This window comes from Phacochoerus africanus, chromosome 6 (genome assembly GCF_016906955.1).
Source record: "Phacochoerus africanus isolate WHEZ1 chromosome 6, ROS_Pafr_v1, whole genome shotgun sequence".
In the NCBI taxonomy this organism is placed as follows: Eukaryota; Metazoa; Chordata; class Mammalia; order Artiodactyla; family Suidae; genus Phacochoerus; species Phacochoerus africanus.
The window spans coordinates 85,058,033-85,077,442 of record NC_062549.1 but is presented as its reverse complement, the minus strand read 5'-3'; positions in this window follow the sequence as shown (position 1 = coordinate 85,077,442).

The window sequence follows — 19,410 nt, the reverse complement described above, 5'->3', positions numbered from 1 at the left end:
ACCTCCCAGGCACCAAATGACCATCGCTGATGTGCAGAGCCATCATGCTATTTCCAGCCACCTGTTCGAAGGACAGATGCAAACACATCAAGGAGTTCAGATCCAAAAGGACTTAGATTTAGGAGTTCTCTGGTGGCTCAACAGGTTAAGGATCTGGCATTGTCACTGCTGTGGTGTGGGTTCAGTCCCTAGCCTGGGAACTTCTGCATGCTGCAGGCGTGGCCAAAAAGACAGCAACTTGGATTTAAGAGGAATCCACCTTCAAAAGGCTGCTGTGTCTTTACATAATACTTATGTGCATGTTATCAAGCTTGATCACTACCCGCAGGCAGACAAAAGACATTGTGAGTAAGAGTAAGTGGCTTGCCTGGTGTCACACAGGTAGTGGTTGTGCAAGCTGGTTTAGCTGTGATCCAGTTTCCTCTGTGCATTGTTTTCACATTTCTCCTATCTGTGGAAGAGTTGGATGCTCTGCTTGGGACTCTGCCCACTTCTCAGAACTCAGTTCTGCTCCCTTGTTATTGGAGGGACAGTGGCACAGGCCAGTGAAGCCCTTGAGTGATTTGTGTAGCCTCCCAACTGCTCTGTCACAGCAGACTCTGAGTCACCTTTGGCTCTGCAGCTGGAACGCATCCATTTGACAAGTGAGTGCTGTCAAACCACTTGGAGGCGCAAATGAAAAGCAACCAGTTAGGACGTACTTAAATGATTTAAAGGTTTTGGAGAAGGAGAACTGGGATGTGGGAAAGTCCACTTTGAGAGGATGAGACCGTAGGGGTTCATTTCTGTCATCATCTGATGCTGGGGCATGTTTAGATTTCTTTTTTTCCTATTTCCTTTTTTGCTACACCTGGCAGCTTGCAGAAATTCCCAAGCCAGGGATTGAACCTGAGCCACAGCAGTGACAAAGGCAGATCCTTAATCTGCTGAGCCACCAGGAAACTCCTAAATTTCTCTCCTCAAGCAGAGTTTCGGAGTTGCCACTGTGGTGCAATGGCATCAGTGTTGTCTTGGGAGTGCTGGGATTCTGGTTTGATCCCTGGCCTGGCACAGTGGATTAAGGATCAGTGTTGCTGCAGCTTAGATCGCAACTGCAGCTGGGATTGGATCCCTGGCCCAGGGACTCCATATGCTGTGGGGCAGTCAAAAAAAAAAAAAAAGAAAAAAGAAAAAAAAAAGAAAGAAGAGTTTGAACACATCATGCTAAAACCCAGAATGAAGTTAACATCTGCTAAATCTTGGGCTATCCCTTCATATATGTTTATATATTTTTTTAATAAATCATGAACTAAAATAACAAACTAGCCAGCTGAATCAATTTGAGCTAGGACTAAATCCAGACATACCTTCTTGAATGAATGGATGGAGGTAAAGAACAGGTGAACGTGAACTTGTCCCTTCCACAAGCTCATTTTTCGTATAGCCCAATCCAAGCTTGGCATCTCCTTTTACACTGAGGACTTGCTGGGACTAGATAGTGGTGCCCATGAGGTGTTGTCCAGGATGAAATGGCCTGGGGTTCAGGGTAGTGGCTGAGAGCTGACTGCCCTGGGCCAGGGGAAGCCAGCATGGCCTCTGCCTTACAAACACCCCTGTCACTTGGGTTTTATCTGAAAAGCCCAGGATGCTCCCATCTAGGGAATTAGAGGTGTGGGTGTTTCCAGATTCCTCTTTTCAGTGAATGCCATGTACTTTCTTTTCAGTTCCTGAAATTCCCAACTTTTGTGATTAACACGCACATCAGACTTTTCCAGCCTTCAAAGGGTCCTGCAAATTAAGTAGGGAATGTTCCTGCTCCAGTTTTCCTCAGGAGGGAACTGGGAAATAGGACGAGCTATAGGATGAGGCTACATCTGGTCCATGTCTGCCATCTAGTGGTGGAATTCATTTCTCAACAGGAGGGTTGCCTTGGATTGCTGGACTAATCGCATTTTCTTGCCTAACAAACGACAGATGAATCAGATGCGTATACAGAGTTGAAAACCAGGGGCCTTGTGTACTTAATCACGTAAACTACTTAAACCTGTAGTGTTCACAGCGCTGGGGCGTCCATTTCATCCAAAAAGGTCATCTGTGCTTTTTAAAGCCTTTTGCTGCCTGTAAGGGGACTGGAAAGGGAGGTTAAAAGCTGCTCATAGGGAGTTCCCATTGTGGCTTAGTGAGTTAAGAACCCAGCTAATATCCATGAGGGTGCAGGTTTGATCCCTGGCCTCACTGGTTGAGGATCCAGCTTTGCCATAAAGGCAGCATAGTCACAGATGTGGCTTGGATCCTGCATTCCTATGGCTGTGGTGTAGGCCTGCAGCTGCAGCTCTGATTCAACCCCTAGCCTGGAAACTTCCATATGCCACAGGTGCTGCCCTAAAAAGAAAAGAGGAAAAAAAAAAAAAAAAAAAAGGCTGTGCATAAGCTCATTTAATTCCGGCACTGCCTTCTTAGGTTGTAAGACCCCTCCTCCCTACTCCCCGGCCCCCTCCCTACCCAGCACCAACCAGGAGACACTAAACTTGTCTACACAGGGAAAGTTCCTAGAATGTCCTGGGAGCAGGGCAAGCTTTTAGAAGTCCTAGTCCAGTGCCTTCCAGCTTGTTTTGGTCATGGAGCCCTTCATGAAGTCTTCCTTGGAGTCTCAATGTAGAAAGCACAAAAAGCAGCTTCTCCCTTGAGGATTTTCAGGATTGTCTTTGAAGCCATTGAAGTCCAAGCCCTTCATTTTATTGATGAGGAAACTAGGGCCCAGGGGCAGAGCGACTGGGTCAAGATTCTACTACTGGGTTGTATGTCTGCAGTGGACTCAATTAGGGGTTGAAAACAAGAGTCCCTCCACCTGTCACCCATCGGTGCTTCTCCAGGTAGGCATTGGTGGCAGAAGTTGGGGTGGGCTGCTGCCATTGGCTTGATTCTTTTTGGCAGCTATTTGAAGGAGCACCGGGGGTAATAATACACACTTGGTGGAAAGCAGGCGAATGAAGAAAGAGAAAGGAACAAAATCACAACTGGTCAATTGAGGGTCAGCTGAGTTCTGTAAAAGAGGTTCCACCTTCTGCTCAATGATTTCAGTGTTGTCTGCCTTTAACTAAAAGGGGATGGGCTGCCTGTTGGGGGCGGTCTCTCTGAAGATGATAGACCTAGTTCAGACGCTGGGTCTTTCATGTAACAATTTGTGTGGTCTTGGGCAGGCTGTACCCTAAGGATGAGGACCCCTGCTTTGCCCAGAGTGTTGAATGAGAGCCTATAGGCAGAGAGGCAGGACCACCTGGGTGTTAGATCCCAAGGGGATGATGGCTGTCTTTGTGCTCTTAGTAATGGGGCTGCATGGGTGAGATTGGGTTCCTGGAAAGCCTTTTCTTAGTAGCTCAGGACATATGGGACAGGCTAGATTTCTCTGTAGCTACTATGGAGCGCTGCCCCCAGGGCTAATCTCATCTGTTGCCAGAGGAAAGTTTAGCAAAACCAAAATAGAATATTTTGATGCAGAGACATACCCAATTATGTTCAGAGCTTTAGCCCACCTGCAGGGCTAGGAGCCTCCCAGGCTGAGACTGACCAATTTCCTGGGCCTCTTGTCAACTCTGACACCTCTGAGAAGGGAGCTGGATTCAGGGATGGAGTAAGGAAGGGTACGTATTGTATGTATTTTTTTTGTTTGTTTGTTTGTTTTTTGGTCTTTTGAAGGCAGCACCTGTGGCATATTGAGGTTCCCAGGCTAGGGGTCGAATCAGAGATGTAGCTGCCAGCCTACTCCATAGTCACAGCAGCTCAGGATCTGAGTGGAGTCTTCGACCTACACCACAGCTCACGGCAACGCTGGATCCTTAACCCACTGAGCAAGGCCAGGGATCAAACCCGTATCTTCATGGATACTAGTCAGGTTTGTTAACCACTGAGCCACGATGAGAACTCCCACATTGTATTTACTGTTTAGTCATTTTAAATGGCTTCAAATACTTGATGGTGTGCTTTTTAGGATCTCAAAATGGTGAATATCAAAAAGTCCTGGAGTTGCTGCTCTGGCTCAGCAGTAATGAACCCGATTAGTATCCATGAGGTTGCAAGTTCGATCCCTGGTCTCGCTCAGTGGGTTAAGGATCCGGTGTTGCTGTGAGTTGCAGTGTAGGTTGCAGACATGGCTCGGATCCTGCATTGCTGGGCTGTGGTGTAGGCTGGCAGCTACAGCTCTGATTCGACCCCTAGACTGTGGACCTAAAAAGACCAAAAAAAAAAAAAAAAAAAGTCCTGGCACCAAAACAAAGGAGTCAGATATTATGTTCTCTTGTTCTGTAGCTGAAGAGCTTGTCTGTGGGGCAAAAAGGGAGCAGTGGGCATCTCCGGTGGGACAACCTACATTGTGGCTGGTACCCTCTTCAGGGAAGGTATCCCTGACACTAAGTTTGGGTGTGCTGGTACTCCAGCTGATGAAACTGCCTTGTCTTTCTTCTTTCTCTCTTTCTCTCTCTCTCTCTCTCTCTCTTTTTGTTTAGGATTGCACCTGTGGCTTATGGAATTTCCCAGGCTAGGAGTCGAATCAGAGCGGTAGCTTGCAGTAATACTGGATCCTTGACCCACTAAGCAAGGCCAGGGATTGAACCTGAATTCTCACAAACATTAAGTTGGGTTCTTAACTTGCTGAGCCATAATGGGAACTCTGCCTTGCTTTCTTGTTTAGAGTTTTTAATTTTTTTTGTGTGTTCCATGGATCCCTCTAGCCATCTAAGAAACCTTTTCTCAGAATGCTTTTACATGTATGAAGTAATATCCCCCAAATCTAAGAAAATAAATTATACTGAAATACATTTACCAAAATATAAAAACAAATCTAAGACAGAGTAATAGTTGTGCTGCTGCTGCTTTTTTTTTGGCTGCACCAGTGGCACTTGTAAGTTCCTGGGGCCAGGGATCGAATCTGTGCCACAGCAGTGACTTGAGCCACAGCAGTGACACTGCTGGATCCTTAACCCACTGAGCCACCAGGGAACTCCAATATATGTGGTTCTTTATTCACACATCAAATAACAAGATCCAGTGTCAGGTCTATAACCCCATCTGTGTCATAGGGATGAGCCAAGCGGTGTTTTGAAGTTCTGCAACAACTGTCACATGTTATGAAAATAACTCTGATGTCTATGGCCAACAAACAAAGATAAGTAAAACTAATATTCCTGTGGTTTGTTGTCTCTGTTCATAATGGAAGGAAATGCAAAAATTTCAGTTAGAGGCTAGTGAAAACAAAGATGCAAATTTTAAGGTTCATAGATCACCAGCCCAAGGCTTCCATCCTTCATTCTCAGATCAAGAAACCCTGGTCTAGATCCAAATCTTCCAGGTCACCCGGTGACTAAGGTAGACAAAAGTGTCCCCCTTTACCACGTGTCTTGAGTGAGTCAGGCCCCAGCCACAGCACTGGGCTTCTCTGTGACAGCTGTCTGGGAGCTGGCCCATGGACACACAAGGAGCAACCCCAATATCATTGAAAATGTTCTTGGATCCACATTCACAAGAATAAAAAGGCGAAGTTAATTTTCACACTATATTTTATTTGACTCAGTCTATCCAAAATACTATTATTTCAGCATGTAATCTGTGTAAAATTACTAAGAAGATATTTTGTATTTTCTTTTTTGCATAAAGTGTTTATTATCTGATGTCTATTATAAAGTCACCACACATCTTGACTTGAACTGGACACATTTCAAGGGTTCAATGGCTACATGGCTAGTGGCTACCTGACTGGACAGCGTAGGTCAGTATAGAATTATATTGTGGGTGTTCCTGTTGCAGCTGAGCGGGAACCTGACTTAATGTCTGTGAGGATGCAGGTTCAATCTTCAGACTTTGCTCAGTGGGTTAAGTATCCAGTGTTGCTGCGAGCGGTAGCATGGATTGCAGCTGCATCTCTGTCTGATTCAAACCCTAGTCTGGGACCTCCCATATGCTGCAGGTGCGGCGGTAAAAAGAAAAAAAAAAAAGCATTATATGGTGTCTGGGCCAGGCAAGGGCTCCATTAAATATACTCCTTTTGCCAAAGAGGTTACTGGGGCCCAGAGAGGACGTGACTTGACCAAGTCCATGGCTAGTTAGCTAGAGAGCTAGGTCTTAGTTAGGCCTTGGTCTAGTGGGGCTTCTGACATCCTGCTGAGCTTCAGGAAAAGATCACATTTTTTCGGCCCTGGTTTCTGAAGGCCTTGAGTCCTTCAGAAGAAGCCCAAGTGTTGGGGGTGTCTGCTCTGAAAGTCCAGTGAAGAGTGATGCCAGGAAAACAGCTAAAGAGAAAATCCTGGAGCTCAAGGAAGATTCAGCGATGGCAGAAGGGGGTCACCTCACTGCAGGAAGAACATACATTGGTTAAGCAATGCGTGAGGATGAAATGACTATTCAGGGTGGAGGGGATATAAGGAAATGTCGATAAGGATTGTGGGAAGGCAAAATCTTTTGAGGTGATATTGAATGGATGGGGATCCATTAAAAGTCCATTTATCCCACAGAGGTCCAAAGGAGACGGTTATGAAATGGAAGGTGGAAATGACTGGTAAGGAAAGGAAATGAGGGGGACCTCCCAGAATCCTCTGGTTCTTTCCTGAAAACAGTTAAGGGAAGACACTACAGAATTATCTTCATTGCAGCTCCATCACTATGCAGAGATGGCACACTCCTGCTGGCATGCTTTATTAGTTGTCTCTTCTGCACCAGGAGCCCCTGAGAGCAGAGAGTGTGTCTGGCTCCTCTTAGTATCCCCAGTTCTTGGCATGACTGAGCAGAGCAGCCTTTTGAAAAACAAAGAGGAATAAAGGAAGGAGGGAGGAAGAGCTCCACGTGCAGGGCAGGATGGGCACAGGGTCAGGGAACCCCGTCTGGTCTGAGTGTCCATTCTTTTCTTGGGATGTTGGCAGATCACATCACTTCTCCCACCAGGCCTCTCCATCAGAGGAATGAGAACATCCTTCCTCAACTCAGTGGTTTAGTAGATCATGTGAAAAAATAGCTATGCCATGAATCAGAAACAGTAAAAGCTGTCAGCCAAACATAAAAAGTGTTATTTATTTTCAGAGGAAAGTATAACTGGGCCAAAGTGGTATGAAGAATGATTAAGTTTGGAGTTCCCATTGTGGCTCAGCAGTAATGAACCCAACTGGTATCCATGAGGACGTGGGTTTGATCCCTGGCCTCGCGCAGTCTGTTAAGCATCTGGCATCATTGTGAGCTGTGGTGTAGGTCACAGATGTAGCTCAGATCCAGCATTGCTGTGGCTGTGGTGTGGGCTGGCAGCTTCAGCTCTGATTTGACCCCTAGCCTGGGAACTTCCATATGCCAAGGGTGCGGCCCTAAAAAGCAAAAAAAAAAAAAAAAAAAAAAAAAAAACCAAACAAACCCCCGAAACAAAGTGTTAATTTGTTAGAGGATTTAACCTCAAAGTCTGAGAAGTAACTCCACCACACCAAGCATCATTTAAACAGGCTCTATCTGTTAGGACTAGGTTCAGTTGCATATAACAGCAATAAAATTTACAAAACACCCTGAATAACTGACTTTAAGTGAGGTAGTTAATTTTTCTCATAAAAAAAGTCTAGGGAGGAGTTCCTGCGATGGCGCAGCAGAAACAATCCGACTAGGAACCATGAAGTTGTGGGTTCGATCCCCGGCCTCGTTCAGTGGGTTAAGGATCTGGCATTGCCGTGAGCTGCAGTGTAGGTCGCAGACGTGGCTTGGATCCCCTCTTGCTGTGGTTGTGGTGTAGGCTGGCAGCTACAGCTCCGAATGGACCCCTAGACTGGGAATCCCCATATGCCTTGGGTGTGGCCCTAAAATCAAAAAACAAACAAACAAACAAAAAAATGAAGTCTAGGGATAGGAAATCCAGGGTAAATGTGGTTTCATTATGTTGCCAGAGACTCTATGTTTCTATTGTCAACATTTGGTTTGTATTTTCAGTATTGATTTGTGTTCCAAAAAGGCTGCTGAAGCTCCAGACAATAGGTTTGCATTCCATACAGAGGTAGAAAGAGAAGGACGTGGCTTCTTCCTGTTAAGAAAGATTTTCAGAAGTAGTACCCATTTCTGCTGATATCTCATTGGACAGAACTTAGTCTAAGTTTATATCTATATGCTAGGGAGATTGGGAAATGTAGTCTCTTAGCTGCCGTTCCTACTCTGAGTAAAATAGACACGTACAAAGATAATATAAGCTGAAAAACAAGCATGGCAAGTTCTCAACAAATGATAGCTATTAATATAATTTTTAAAACAAGGTTTATGAAGTTATAATTGACCTATAGTAAACTGTACATACTTACAGTTTACACTTAGATAAAATTTGACCTCTGTATGCAGTCATGAAGCCATTACCACAATTAGGACAGTAAGTATATCCATCATTCCCTGAAGTTCCCTCCAACTTTTTCTTTTTCAAAATAGTTTTGGCTATTCTAGGCCCTTTGGATTTCCATATAAACTTTATAATCAGTTTGCCAGCTTCTGCAAATGTCCTGCTGGGACTTTAACTGGGATGGTGTTGAAGACTAATATTAATTTGGGGAGAACTGACACCTTAACAAGGTTGTGTCTTTTGACTGTCAACGCAAATAATCAATAAACAACCTAGAATAGAAATGGAAAAAAGTTTTACCTGAGCTAAGCCGAGGACTACAGCCTGGGCTACACAGTTTCGAGGAGCACTTGAATTGTGTTCTGCAGACTACAATATGTGGGAGGCTTATCTAGGCAAACACCACAAAGTAATGTGCTAAGCCGAGGACTACAGCCTGGGCTACACAGTTTCGAGGAGCACTTGAATTGTGTTCTGCAGACTACAATATGTGGGAGGCTTATCTAGGCAAACACCACAAAGTAATGTGAATTGTTTGTCAAGAATTAGGATTGAAGCTAAGAAGTAAAGGTGCTTTTATTTTTATTTTTTAATTTAATTTTTATTTTGCTTTTTAGGGCCGAATCTGCAGCACATGGAGGTTCCCAGGCTAGGAGTCGAATTGCAGTTACAGCTGCTGGCCTACACCGTGGTTACAGCAATGCAGGATGTACGCTGCCTCTGTGACCCACACCAGAGCTCACGGCAAAGCCGGATCCTTAACCCGCTGAGGGAGGCCAGGGATCGAACCTGCAATCTCATGGTTACTAGTCGGATTTGTTTCTGCTGCACCACAACGGGAACTCCTAAAGGTGCTTTTAAGCAAGGACTGGTTGGTATCTGAAATTGTCACGTAGTGACAAGGGGAGATTTTGGAACCATAAGGTTGCAGCTGGAAACTGCTAGCAGATACTGTTTTGAAAAGGAATAGTGGTATCCTTGAATTTGATACAGTTAAGAAAATTCAAGTTCTTAGTGATGCAGGAACATGTCTGAAACCACATCCACTTGGCTCCATTTTGAATGCCTAAGCCTCCATTACTCCTTTTTAATTTTTATTTTATTTTTAACTTTTATTGTTAATTGATGTAATTTGATTTACATCCATTTTTATTTTTAAATGATCTTAAATATGTCATCATGACCTATAAATTATATCTCTCCATTTATTTTGATCTTTCATTTCTCTCAGCAATGTTTGCAGATTTTGTATCTCTTTAAAATCAGATTTTGTACATTTTTAGGGATTTTTTACATTTTAAATCATATTTTGTACATTTAAAATCATATTTTGTACATTTTTAATCAGATTTTTTTCCTATGTATTTCATAATTTTTGCTGCTATTGTAAACGATATTTTTAAAAGTTTCAATTTCTTATTGTTTGTTGCTAGCATATAGAAATACAGTTGATGGAGTTCCTGCCATGGCACAATGGATTAAGATCCAGCATTGTCTCTGTAGAGCGTGAGTTCAGTACCTGGCCCAGCACAGTGGGTTAAGGATCCACTGTTGCTGCAGCTGTGGCATATATCAAAGTTGCAGCTTGGATTTGATCCCTGGCCTGGAAACGTCTATATGCTGAGGGTGTGGCCAAAAAAAGAGGAGAAAAAAAAAAAAAGAAAGAAATACAACAGATTTTTAATTTTTTTTTTTGGTCTTTTTAGGGCTGCACCCGTGGCATATGGAGGTTCCCAGGCTAGGGGTCTAATTGGAGCTACAGCCGCCTGCCTACACCAGAGCCACAGCAACAAGGGATCCAAGCCGAATCTGCAACCTATACCACAGCTCACGGCAACGCCAGATCCTTAACCCACTGAGCAAGGCCAGGGATCAAAACTGCAACCTCATTATTTCCTAGTCAGATTCATTTCAGCTGAGCCACTACAGAAACTCCACAATTGACATGTGGACATTCCCGGGTGAGGGATTCGTTCTGTGCCACAGCAGTGATAACACCAGGTTCTTAACCTTTAGGCCACCAGGGAACTCCAACAATTGGTTTTTGTATACTGGTCTCTTATCTTGCAACCTTGCTAAACACACTTATTAGTGTTAATACTATTTTTAGAGTAGTTTTGGGAGGGAGCAGAGATAAAACCATGGTTCAATATACCATATTTAATGAAGAGTTCTTGAAGATTTCTGCATTGAATTTCATTCTCTCTACAGGTTTGAAAATTATGCATTATATTTTTCTTATGTTAGTGATTAACTTTTAAAATTAACATGCATGCTTGACTTGAAAATATCTCTAATCTCCTACTGAACAATACAAAAACTTCAGGAAGATTTAACTCTGATCACGCAGTCCAGCATATTTTAGCATTGCTAAGAGTTTTATTTCCACTTTGCTTCTTAAAAAATTTTTAAATTAAAAAAGATTTATTTTATTGAAGTGGGTGACTTAAAATGTTTCCAGATGTACTGCAAAGTGCTTAGACTATACATACATTTTTTCTATTTTATCCACCTTGTTTTTATATTCTCTAAGTTCATTATCACTGTGGTTTTTAAAAAATTGTTTATGGTGCAAGTGCTTGTTTTATATTTACCCAGACTTTTATTAATGCCTTTGTTCACTATTTCATTTTACATTGTTCTTCTTGGTTCTACATTTAATTTTTTCCCTAAATCACTCCTTTTAGTGATATTTTACAGAGGGTGTTAGTGGTATATTTTTTGTTGGAAAATGTCTATTTTACTTTTGCTCTGGGAAGTGAATTTAGCCATATATATCCTTTTAAAATTTTGAACATTTTTCTATTGCCTTTTTTTTTAAAAAAAACCTTCTCATTGTCTTTGATGTTCTGCAGTTTGCCATGAGGTGTTGAGATGCGGATCTATTTTTACTTTTCATACTTGTGCTTCCTGATTGGCAAGACCTCCATGTGTCATATAGTCTGGAAAGTTGGTAGTTCTTTTCTTTTTTCTTTCTTTCTTTTTTTTTTTTTTTGTGTGTCTTTTTAGGGCCGCACCCAAGGCATATGGAGGTTCCCAGGCCAGGAGTTGAATTGGAGCTACAGCTGCCAGCCTACGCCAACAGTTCAAGGCAACGCCAGATCCTAAACCTACTGAATGAGGCCAGGGATTGAACCTGTGTCCTCATGGATACTAGTTGGATTCATTTCTGCTGAGCCACAATGGGAACTCCTGAAAAGTTCATAGTTCTTATCTTTTCCTGGGTGCTGCCTCATTTTTCTCTCTATGGATCTGTAGTTACATGTATTAAGACCCTTTATTCTTTCCACTAAGCCTCTTACTCTCATTCTATTTTTCCGCTTTTTTTGGCTGCCCCATAGTATATGGAGTTTCCGGGTCAGGGCTCACATCTGAGCTGCAGTTGTGACCTGTGCCACAGCTGTGGCGATGCTGGATCCCTAAACCACTGTGCTGGGCTGAGGATCAAACCTGCATCCTCAGTGCTCCAGAGATGCTGCCAATCCCATTGTGCCACAGTGAGAATTCCCATTTTTCCTTTTTTTAATTTATACTTTTGCAAAATTTATCTAATCTATTTTCATTTCATTTATTGGCTCTTTAGCCATGTTCAACCTGCTGTCTAAAACTTATCCACTGAGTTTTAATTTCATTGGCCAAATTTTTAGCTTTTAGAGAAATGATTTCATATTATTACAAATCTGCTTGTTCATTTTCTACAGTGTCTTATCCTTATGTTTTCAACTTCTATTTGTGGCCCCTGTACATTAAAAAAATATTTTCTTATGTACTCAACTACATATTAAGCAAAACATTTTTTTGTATAAAATACTAGTATTTTATAGCAAGAGGGTTTTCTGCTTATCTGAGTTGCAACAGTGAAAAAAAAATATCCCATTGGTTTTTTTCAAACTTATTTTCTCCAGAAAAATTCTGCTTTGCTGATAGGGACAAATGTTATGTGTAGTTCAAACACTTCCATTTTTCTAAATATGTGAGTGTGCTGGGTATGGAGTGTTGTTACTTCAAATTAACCTGTGGGCTCTTCAAGTTCAGAAACTGTGAAATATGCTTTTCTTGTATCTTCACAGTCTCCTGCATAGTACTTGTCCACAAAATCGATGCCCAATAGTTGGCCATTTATTTAACTTTTGTTTTGGAGCCAGGCACAGTGCTAACATGAGATGTACACATATTTTTAAAGAGTGTCATGGAAAATCTCTGAGTTCTTCACTGGAGGAATGGGCTGTAGCTAGGTGTGGCTGTGCTGCCTGATTGGCTTGGGAAGCTCAACTCCGTCAGTGATCTGGTTCCTCTTAGAACTGGCCACTAGATGGCGTGAGTGAGCTGTAGCACAGTCATGTCCTGCTTTAACCTTCAGGACAGCTGGAAGACTTTTAATTCAAAAACACTGAACACCTTACTGTGCCAAATACGGTGCCAAGGTTCCCCTGCCCTCAGGGGCCTCATAAATGGCCAGCTTCCACTCATGTATAGACAATGTTTCTCTAAGGCGGAATGGTATGTGCACAGTGATTCAACTTCCTAGACCCTAGGAGTCCCAATAAGGAGGAAACTCTGACCTCCTCTGCTGGTCAGTCTGTGAGATGGAGCCCTCCTGGTCTGTGTCACCCCCTCCCAGTCTCACCCAACCTCTTCTTACAGGTGTTTCATGTGTATACATTATATCATTCCCATCAAGTTTTCCTCCTAGGCCTAGTTTTGCAGTTGACTTGTTGTGAGACCCGGGATTAACAGTCTCTAAGCCGCAGTTTCATTTAGGGATCATAATATTGGTCCTTACCACCTCCCAGAACTGTGTCATATTTAAGTGAGGTGTTAATGGTTAAATGCTTTGAAAATTCCTAAGTGTTACAGACTTAGGAGGCATTAAAAGCATTGCTCATGTAAATTTTTCTGAAATTCCTTCAGGGAAGTTTAGGCCCATTTGGACTTTGTGTGTGTGTGTGTGTGTGTGTGTGTGTGTGTCTTTTTAGGGTTGTACCCATGGCATGTGGAAGTTCCCAGACTAAAGGTCCAGTTGGAGCTGTAACTGCCAGCCTATGCCACAGCCACAGGCAGAGCAATGCTGGATCTCAGCCACGTCTGCAACCTATACCATAGCTCATGGCGACACCAGAACCTTAACCCACTGAGCAGGGCCAGGGATTGAACCCGCATCCTCATGGATACTAGTTGGGTTTGTTACTGCTGAACCAGGATGGAAACGCTCCCACTTGGATATTTGTTGAATGGATTAGAATGTAAGCTCTTCCGCGAGAGGAGATCCACTGCTGGTTGACGTGTACCAGGCTGGTTCAGAGCCGAGGGTACGGCAGTGTCAGCGACCTGCTCTGCTGTTTCCTGGGCCTGATGCAGCCTGGCATCTGAGAAGGGGGGCCTCCTGTAGCAGGAGTCCCTGTCTTAAGCTGTGTGGGAAGGATATGCTCAGGCTTGGGAAAAGGGTGCTTTTCCTTCTCTGGGCAGGGGTCTTTAGGCGGGGCGGAGATGGAGCGTATCGGTGGAGTTGGGCTGTAAGAGTGGAGTGTGACACTGTCCTAACCCCTGGAACAAGCTCCCAAGGGAAAAAAATGCTGTCCCTTTTCAGGGCCAAGGCGATAAAGGAACCTATGGCCAGTGGGGGTTTTCCCATCCCTACTCGCTGTTGAGGGAAGGGGACCAACTCCTCTGGCAGATGGGAGACTCCAGGTTGGTGGGAAGAGGGGAAGGGAGGACAGCCTGGAGACAGGTCCCCATGCTTGTCTTCTGCCACATGGAGGAACACCCTTGTGGGACTTTTTGGGTTTCTTTGTCACTAGAGTCTATTTTAAAGACAATATGCTGAAGGGAAGTTCCTGTCATGGCTCAGCGGAAACGAATCCAACCAGGAACCTTGAGGTGCAGGTTCGATCTCTGTCCTTGCTCAGTGGGTTAAAGATCCAGCATTGCCATGAGCTGTGGTGTAGGTTGCAGACGTGGCTCGGATCCCAAGTTGCTGTGGCTCTGGTGTAAGCTGGCAGCAACTGCTCCAATTCGACCCCTAGCCTGGGAACATCCATATGCCAAGGGCACGGACCTATAAAGACAAAAAAAAAAAAGGGACAATATATTGAAGTTCCTGTTGTGGTTCAGTGGGTTAAGAACCCAACAAAACATCCACGAAGAAGCAAGTTCGATCTCTGGCCTCACTCAGTGGGTTAAGAATCGGCATTGCTGCAAGCTGTGGTGTAGACCACAGATGTGGCTCAGATATGGCACTCTTGTGGCTGTGGTGTAGGCTGGCAGCTGCAGCTCTGATTTGACCCCTAGCCCAGGGAACTTACATATGCTGCAGGTGTGGCTGTTAAAAAAAAATGTTAATCAACTTGATTACAATCAGTGTTTTAAAAACATCAGTTAAAGTGAGATTTCCATGCAGAAATTTTGGTATGAGAGTGAATGAGTGTGTGTGTGTGTGTGTGTGTGTGTGCACACACTCGTGGTGGTGGTGGTGGTGGGGGCATGACTTTCTATAGTCACACCATCTCCTAAGTGCTCCTTTCATTCTCCTGTCTGCTATGCTTCAAAATTCCACCAGGGGGCGTAAGCAAAATTTCTCCTAATCATTTCATTCATCAGCCATGTATCTAGCTTCTGCGGTATGTCACTGAATACGTTATTTTTGTTTTAAATCTCACTTGCCTTCAATGAGGTGGATTATATTACCCCACTTTCCATAAAGGGAACTGAAGTTTAGAAGAGGTTAAGTAAGTGACACCAAGTCAGCAATGCATAGAGATGCTGGAATTGGAAGCTGTGTTTTTCTGACTGCAGAGCTTCTCCTCTCTACCTTATACCCTGCTGCCTCCACTGTGTCCTGCTGTTCAAAGACCGAGTTCTGGCCTCCCACCCTACCCCACCTGGAGAGCTTTACCAGTGCTCCCCCTGCTCTCAGCTAAGCTAGTACCGGTGGGGGGAGGAGGGTCCCTGCTCACCTGACCAGGAAATAGTTACCCTGGCCCCTTGGCCTGGGCTTGGTGTTCCCAGTAACATCCCTATCTGGCATGGATGGATCATCTCTGCATTTTTTCTTTTCTTTTTCTTTTTAGGGCCGCACCCGCGGCATATGGAGATTCCCAGGCTAGGGGTCTAATCGGAGCTACAGATACTGGCCTACTACACCACAGCTCACAGCAATGCTGGATCCTTAACCCACTGAGCAAGGCCAGGGGTCAAAGCCGCAACGTTATGGTTCCTAGTCGGATTCATTTCCGCTGCACCACGAAGGGAACTCCTCTGCATTTTTAAAAATTAGAGTATACTTGATTTACAATGTTGTGCCAATTTCTGCTGTACAGCATACTGACCCAGTCATACATATATACATTTCTCTTATATTATCTTCCATCATGTTCTGTCCCAAGAGATTGAATATAGTTCCCTGTGCTATATAGTAGGACCTCATTTCTTATCCATTCTAGATGTAATAGTTTGTATCTATTAACCCCAAACTCCCCATCCATCCCACGTCCTCCACCACCACCACCACCACCACCACCACGCCCGCCCTGGCAACCACATGAAGAGCACCTCTGCATTTTAAAGGCCCTCTTCCCTGATTTCTCTGACTCCATCTGCAGTTCTTTTGCTCGGCTCTGTGGCGAGTCCCGTCCTTCCTCAGGTAGCTCCTCCCTAAACTCACAGTGGCTTGGAAGGGAGGAATTTCACTTCACTAGACTGTGTCTGGCCAGAATACTGTGGTCAGTACGTTCAGGTAAGGAGAGCAGGGCCTGAGGGTGCTTCCTGGGGAAGTCAGAAGTGCATCTTGTCCTGAGCCAAAGGGCACAAGAAAAATAAGGAGAGAGAGTTCCTGTTGTGGTGCAATGGAAATGAACCTGACTCGTATCCATGAGGATTTGGGTTTAATCCTGGCCTGGCTCAGAGGGTTAAGGATCTGGCATTGCTGTGAGCTGTGGTGTAGATTGCAGACACAGCTTGGATCCAGCATTGCTGTGGCCTTGCTGGGTGTCCAGCTGTTCCCCAAACACTCACTGTGTGCCTTTTCAGAGGTCACCTCTTCTGAGCCAGGACTTCCTTATTTATAAACTGAGAACAGTTATATCAAGGGATTGCTAAGAACTTTCTATGACTCCATGACTCTGCTTTTCTCAAACTGAATCCTGGAGTTCCTGTCATGGCTCAGTGGTTAACAAACCTGACTAGTATCCATGAGGATACAAGTCTGATCCCTGGCCTCACGCTGTGGGTTAAGGATCTGGTGTTGCTGTGAGCTATGGTGTAGGTTACAAATGCAAGTCATTTCCTGAGTTGCTGTGGCTGTGGCATAGGCCTGCCGCTACGGCTCTGATTCAACCCCTGCCTGGGAACCTCCATATGCCACAAATGTGGCCCTAAAAAGACCAAAAAAAAAAAAAAAGAGATTTTTCAAGAGGAGAGTGGACCATGGAATTCTGCAGTAGGTATTTGGAGGAAATATGGTTAGGATGAAGTGGGCAGCACGTGGGGTAGAACTTGTGATACTCAGGGTGCCAGAATGATCCAAGATAATCAGTTTCTCAGCAAAGTTAATACTTTTTTTGTTTTTGTGGTTAGGGGGTGAGGTGGGGGAATGGACGGCATGTCTTATTTTTCTGGAGACGAACAGGAGTCTCTTTATTTTGTCACGACTGTATAGTTTTCTTCGCTTTTCATAAGATAATACTCTTAGCTTTGAGCATATGGTTAAATCCATTCAAGGATACCCTTCAGGGCTATTGATTTGCTCTCTCCTAAAGGACATGCTTGTCATTAAACCATATGCTTCTGGAGGTGGGATGTGGGGAAGGTCACTGACCCACTTTCTAGTGCTGTCCCTGTTGCTGAGCACAGGGAGGGACTCTCTGCACTGGGTGCAGGTGGCTCCCACACCTGTTTCTGGAGTTTGCCGTAGAGCTGTCACTTGTCTTCCGCTACCACCAAGGACACAGCAAGAACAATGGTACGAATGGGATGTGGTTGAGAGGAAAACAATCCTGCCATTTTATGCGGACCCAGCCAGGTCAGGAGAGGTCTAGCTGTCTTTTCCTGTGTCCACTAAAAACCCTGGCCTCAGGATTCCCGCAGACCTGGGTGCAAATGTCAGCTCAGAATCTTTGGGGTCAGAAGTAGGATAGTGCTTACCTTTGGGGAGGAGGGACAGGAAGGGCCTGGGGGAGGGGAAGGAGAGGGGCCTCAAAAGGGTGAGATTCTCTTTCTTGACCTGGGTGGTAGTTACTAGGTGTAATCCCTTTGTGATGATTTTTTTTTTTTTTCCTTTTTTGTCCACCGTGAGGCATATGGAGTTCCTGGGGCAGGGATCAGATTTGAGCCACAATTGTGACCTATAGCACAGCTGCATCAGCAGGATCCCTTAACCCACTGTGTTGGGCTGGGGATCGAACCTGCATCCTGGTACTGCAGTGACACCTCTGATTCCTTTGTGCCACAGCAGGAATTCCCCTTTGTATATATACAAAGATTTGTATGTGTAAACTTTGATTGATACAGTGGTACACTTAGGATTTGTAATCTTTTCTGTCTGTGCTAGTTATACTTCAATAAAAAATTTTAAAAAATTAAATTTCACTTCTTACTAAATTATGTTGGTCCAGTCACTCAAGCTCTCTGAGCCTGTTTTCCCATCCCATACCATGGGGCTGCTACCGCCTCCTTCCCAGTGTTGGGAGGACCAAGTGAGCGAATGATATTTAGCATTTAGTGCTGGGCTTGCCTGGACCTTTGCTCTGTAAATAGTTGTTTCTGCTGCAGCTCCTGCTGTTCAGGCCACACAAACTCTCTCTGCACAGGATTGCTGGATGCCCATGCCTCTTCTCGCGTGCATGCCTCCGCTCACACACTGCATCCCCCCAATTCTGTTCAGGGCAACACAATAGACACCTTTTCCTGGTCCCTTTCCTTTACTCCTGGCTTCATCCTTTGCTCCTTCTGCATCCCCCAGCCTCTTTCCCCACCACCAGGCTAAGAGCCCAGCACCCTATAACGTACAGCTTGGTCCTTCAGTCAACACCCAACAAGCAGGTGCTTAGGAAGTTGCATTGAAAGGCAGCATTGGCGGCCTTGTGGTGGGACACCCAGCATGGCTTCCTGGGCAAGAGGGATGTGTAGGGCCTCCCTCAGAGTTGTGCCTTTGTTCCACCATCTTGCGTGAAAGTGGCATGCTGTGTTTTGACTACTGGAGAAATGTCATTTGAAAAATACACAGCAAGCGTTAGATGGTGCATCTGGCCTGCCATATTGACAGGGGAGGGGCAGGGAACCAAGGATGGTTGCATGGCTGGTGCTGGGCCTCCAGCTGGACCGTCTGTGTTGTTTTAGTGTCTCTGATGCGGAGGTCCCTGGCCAGGGTCGGGAAGCTGCTTCCAGAGCGGGCTCAGCTCTCATTTGCTGGTCGCCTTCCACAGTGCCCACTTGTCCCCACCCCTTCTGCTCTGGGTTTCTGGGTTTCCTTTTCTCCTTCTGGGGATAAAACTTAGCCTGTTGCCTCATAGGTGGGTTGGGAGAATCACAATTCTGTATTTTATCTTCACAATAGATCTTGAATCCAGCCACTTCCCAACATCCCCACTACTTACCCTGATACAAGCCACTATTATCTGTCAAATGAGACACTCTTGCTCTATAACTGGACTAGGAGTCTGCTTCCATTCTTGCCCTTTAAAACCTGTTCTCCCCATAACAGCCTCGGCCATGTTTTAAGACTCTGAATCAAATCAAGCCACTCTCTTGTTCCACAACCCCCTAGATTCCAACACATTTAAGAAGAAAAAAATTCCAAAGGGAGTTCCCTCTTGGTCCAGTGGTTAGGACTCGGTGCTTTCATGGCTGTGGCCTGGGTTCAGTCCCTGGTCTGAGAACTGAGATCCTACCTCAATGCCCCTCCACACCCCCCAACTGAAAAACATCTCAAGTCTCCTGTGCCCAGCAAGGCTATATGCATCCTACCCCCGGCTCTAAGACCTCCTTCTACCACCTTCTTTCTTGCTTTTTTGTAGCCATCCTGTCTTCCTTGCAGTCCTCTCTCACTGCACTGGTCTCTTCTCGAGAATTTTGCATTGGATGTTCCCTCGGCCTGG